General features: G+C 44.9%; 1 pseudogene across 1 annotated transcript; it reads right to left on the bottom strand.

Moving 5' to 3' along the window:
* Positions 1-1,118: 1,118 nt before the first annotated feature.
* Positions 1,119-1,646, bottom strand: LOC310793598 (B9 domain-containing protein 2 pseudogene; annotated as a pseudogene). Its single transcript has one exon. The product of its transcript is annotated as a B9 domain-containing protein 2 pseudogene (transcript).
* Positions 1,647-5,322: the final 3,676 nt, after the last annotated feature.

The raw sequence follows: 5,322 nt of genomic DNA, 5'->3' as shown, positions 1-5,322 counted from the left end.
TGTTATGAGCAGGACGTCAGCATGTCTGGGTCTGTTATGACCAGGACATCAGCGTGTCTGGGTCTGTTATGAGCAGGACGTCAGCATGTCTGGGTCTGTTATGACCAGGACATCAGCGTGTCTGGGTCTGTTATGAGCAGGACGTCAGCATGTCTGGGTCTGTTATGACCAGGACGTCAGCATGTCTGGGTCGGTTATGACCAGGACGTCAGCATGTCTGGGTCTGTTATGACCAGGACATCAGCGTGTCTGGGTCTGTTATGAGCAGGACGTCAGCATGTCTGGGTCTGTTATGACCAGGACGTCAGCATGTCTGGGTCGGTTATGACCAGGACGTCAGCATGTCTGGGTCTGTTATGACCAGGACGTCAGCGTGTCTGGGTCTGGGAACACTGGCCTTCACAAAGATCGGCAAGATGGAGGGATGGAGGATAGCCGGACCACCCAAACTCTGCAGATGGACAAAGACGTGCATTCAAATGTATTCTGTAAATTCAGTTTTCCTTAAAGCAATTGTGCCTAGTGGTGTGCCCAGGTGGGCTATACAGTATCTTGTGAAAAAAGGCCTTTCGCTGAGTTTGCCTGTTCTCCCGTGCTCCCCTGGGGTTTCCTCCATACATCGGTATGGACCCCTACTAAAATCATGCAGAAGATAGTCATCAGACCAGAGGCGACTACAACTGAAGTGGGTCCCTGGGCGCTGTACTGTGAAAGCTGCTGCTGGCTGTCCCTGGAGGACTGGAGGACTGGATGGGATAAATGCAGTCTAAATTTCACGGCACCACTCAGCATGTGAGTGTGTGCCGTCACGACACGTGTGCGGTGTCGTGATGTGACAATAAAGATGGGCTCGTCTGTCACTGTTTTGTTTCATGTGAAAATCTACTGTAGTAAAAGTCAAAAGTGTGATTTAAAATGTCCTCAGAGTGAAAGTTCCTGAGTTCCTCTTTAGAACAGAGAACGTTGACAGCTGTGATCTTTTCCATGTGGTTCTAAAAGGAGAGGACAGAGTTCAGACTGACTCTGACATGCATTATTACATACTCACTGTGACACTGACTCACAGAAAACAGCCTATAAAAGCAAGATGCAGGAGATGACAGTTTAGTGCTCCCTGTTTAACACTCAACGCCATATTTGTCAAAGTGCCTCATGATGATGCCCAGCTCCAACTCCACAGTGCCCATGGCTTCAGTTTGCAGTCTGTATCTGTCGTTCCCGCTGTAAATCAGGTCCGGTGTGCGTAGCTGGGGCCCACCGCCAACAAAGATTTGGGCCAACTGCTCTTGCCAAGACCCAAGCGGCCTCCAGGTCACGCAGCGCACGTGGTGAGGTCCAGGGCTGGAGGGGACATGACAATACCCGTAGCCATACAGCTGGCAACGTCCAAAAGAGTCCTGGTGCCAGACCTGCAGATGAAGCTTGGGCCAGCCTTGGAGGCCTTTGGTCGTATAGTGCAGATCAATGGGATGGCTCCAGTAGGCCATATCTCCAGTCTGGGGGAGATCCACCTGGGTCTGACCCTCCTTCAGGCCAGAGAGTAGCCTCCATCCACCTCCTGTATGAATGCCCCATTTGCAAAATAAGCTGCTCTGAGGGAAGCCACTGGCCCCGACTATCTGACCGATAATGTGCAGCTCAGCCATGTCATAAGTGTCCTCTGCAGGATAAAAGCACAGGGCAGCACCGAGTCTCTGAGGTGGTGGTTTAAAAGTTGTATGTCATCAGTAATGATGTCATTATCTCACTCGAGCACTTGTGATGTCATCAGTGCTGTCATCAGTGATGAACTCATCAGTGATGTCACTTGAAGCAATAATGACATCATCTGGTGACATAATCACTGATGACATCACAATATGCTTGAGTGACATCACTGATTACATCTTAAAGGGATAGTGCGGATTATTGGACATAAAGTTGTATGCACTCCATACCAGTAGAGTGTATGGGGAGCTGACTTGCTGATCCATGATTCCTGTGGGCGGAGCTCTAGCTTGACAGTGGTTTTGCAAACGAAGGCTCAGTTGACGGCAGTAGGGCTAGGCAGTCATCACAAGATCAGAAGCATGTCGCAAAGAAAAAAATATACAGTATGTATATAAAAAAAATGGGCGTATGCTACCGAATTAATGAAGGCAGATTGCACGTAGGCATTTCCAAAGCATGCATATTATGTTCACACACAAACACACACTCTTGTACAGTATATTATGCTTACATTATCATTCAAGCTAATGCTACATGTGCTGCATATACAATTTAAAGCATGATCTCTCACATTTTCTGTCAACAGTGTAAACTCTTCCTGCTAAACCAGCCGGTCACGTGAACTCACATTTCATTTCGTTCTTCGTTCCTGTCTGGCCTGAAGCTTTCATGCAGTGTTTGTGGGCAGAAGTTGGGCGGGTGTACTTGCCTTGACAGACAACTCCTTCAGCCAATCAGCGTTGGATCCAGTCAAACCCAAATCCACTCGGGAGAACGGCAAAAACAGCCGAGAAACTCCGCTGTTGCATACTCCTGTACTTGTTTAATTGTTGTTATTGTCTATTTCTGCAGTAAGTGCACTTTATGGCTGTTTAAACTCAACGAACATTTGCATGCCTCCTCGAGGGGGACAGGCAAGGAGGCGGCCATTATTGTTTTGCTAGTGGCGTTCCTGATTGGCCGGTTACGATGTCAAGTACGAGGCGGGTCGCTGATTGGCTCGTCCGCTTTGCAGTTTCTGCAGAAGCCCCTCCCAGGGCTTGAGGCCAGATGGGAATGAAGAACGAAATGAAATGTGAGTTCACGTGACCGGCTGGTTTACCAGGCTAGTAAACTCTCTATTTACAAACAGATTTCAGAAGCCCCACCCCCCCAATGTATTCACACCAAAACACACGATTTTCACTGTTACGTTCTTTAAAGCGCTTTCCAGAAGAGGCATAGTCACACTTTACATATTAAAGTAGCTAGCTACTAGCTAATATTTCTAGTTTTTCTTTGTGCACACACATCAGACATTTTCATTCTTCTCATACACATCAGTTCATTTGAAGTAGGCTACCAAAACATCTCGATTTTCTCCACAATTATGGCTTATTTTTTCTTTTTGTTCCAAACAAGTCTGTGCCTGCATAGAACTCCAGAAAACCTTGGAGAAGATGGACAATTGTTATCACAGTAATCTGACACTGAGAGGCTATTTTTGAATTGATCTATAGACCATGTTTTGTGCCAGTATTCAATATCTTCAAATTTGACCATTTTCATGCCCCCAAATTCCTAATATCAACTTGATTTACTCGTAAATCAATATCTTTATCCAAATATGTTTGTAACCCTCAACCTAGACGTCAGAGGGTATGTGATTCTTACAATGTCTGCTCTATTCTGCCCCGACTCCTGTGACATCAATGATGACTCCTTTTTTTATCCCCCCTAGAAAACTGGCTGTGATTGGCTGAGAAATTTCCTGGGATGCTGATGTCATATCAAAATATTTCAAGTCTTAAAACACACTGGGTGATAGAAAGATCCACATCGATGGGAAAATGACAAACCTTGAAGGTCCTGGAGGGATGTGAGAAACTGATCCTTGAAGAATGATGGGACTAATCTTACTGTAAGAATGAGAAGTGTCCGTCTGTGATTGAGCAGAATTTTGCCCGGCCACAGCTATGCCGTTTTACGTGCGTTCAGGCTGAAACTTTCAGGAAGTGTAAAGAGCACCTGTGCGGGTGACCTGACGGAGCCAGATTTTTTAGTTAGGCAATTGCCCTAATTACCTATTAATTACCTACCAACTCCCACGGGGGGTCAAACTCCCACGGGTCCACTAGTATATAAAGTCTTCGGAAGGCTGTTGGGAAATAAGTAGGCTAATTAATTTTGTTTTTCTGGTGCCGCTTAATGGAACCATTATGTGAAGGTTAGAGTATGTGTGTATCATGTATTGTACTATCTGTATGGATGTACTGCACGAATAGAAGGTGTATGTAGTGTTATATCTATTGTATTGTATTGTTGTATGTATTTCTCAGTGGCCTTGTGGTTTGAGTGTCCGCCCTGAGACTGGGAGGTTGTGTGTTCGATCCCCGGCCGAGTCATACCAAAGACTATAAAAATGGGACCCATTTGCCTCCCTGCTTGGCACTCAGCATCAAAGGGTTGGAATTGGGGGGTTAGATCACCATATGATTCCCGAGCGCGGCGCTGCTGCCGCTCACCGCTCCCCCAGGGGATGGGTCAAATGCGGAGAACAAATTTCGTACACTCAGGTGTGTGACAATCAGTGGGACTTTACCTTTACCTATTATTGTATTGTACATCATGAATTAAAAAAAATCTTTTTGGTGACGGTTTGCGGGGGGAGGTAGTTCAGCGTAACACCAGCCAGCCCAATAGATGAGGAAAAATCTTGTTCACAATTGATATGCTTTGTCTTTGGGTTAGGTTAGGTAGCCTACATCCAACTGTTCAGGAAAGTGACTTTTGGTCACATCAAGTTGTTCTAAAGCACGTTTGGCCCATCTAGCTTTCAGTTTAATGCTCAATATTGTGCCATTAATGAAATTACACCACAAGTCAAAAGTTCAAGTGATTGTCAAGTTACATTCAGATTGTGTACAAATCTTTGGTAACACTTTCCATGGATAGTCCAGGGTTCAGACTCGGTACCCTGCTGACCCTGATGAGGCTGACTTTTACTTGCACTCGAGTCCTGCCGTCAACACTATTTTGTGGAAGCAAAATCACCCGCAAATGGTGTTACGCAGAGTTCAAAATTCTGATGCAACACTCTAGTGTACAATTCAAACATTGGTATGAAGCATGGACTGATTTCCATACACAAATCAGGTTACAATGTGACTACAGTGTACAGCCATGTCAGAGTCCAATGTGCCATACCACAGATCCAGGTATGTATCCCCAGTGAGTCAATATAGTGCAAAACTGCCCGCAGTTTATAACAAATGATGTGCTTGTGTTTTTGTCTTTTTTTGTTCTGATACCTCAAATTGATGCTGGTTGTAAAAGGGCATCAATTGTTCTGTTCTGTGGATACAATTACATTCTATAATGCAATAGAGCTAATGATGATGATCTGTTTCAAATTTGTCCTGATTGCATGTTTAGAATGCATGTTGATTTCCTCATAAACTAACAAAGACTAGAATTCCCATGCTAAGAATCTGACATTTTGAAGTTTTTAGATATTTGTTACAGTACCAATACGCATCGTGGCTCAATACCCAGCCGTAGTTGCAACCCAACATGTCATATAAATCGACTGACCTTATTTATAACATTACACCTCAAATTAGATCAATTGAC

Source organism: Poromitra crassiceps (genome assembly GCF_964638095.1).
Source record: "Poromitra crassiceps genome assembly, chromosome: 19".
NCBI lineage: Eukaryota > Metazoa > Chordata > Actinopteri > Beryciformes > Melamphaidae > Poromitra > Poromitra crassiceps.
Note: the sequence above shows the minus strand (reverse complement) of the source record. Positions and strands in the feature narration are given on the sequence as shown.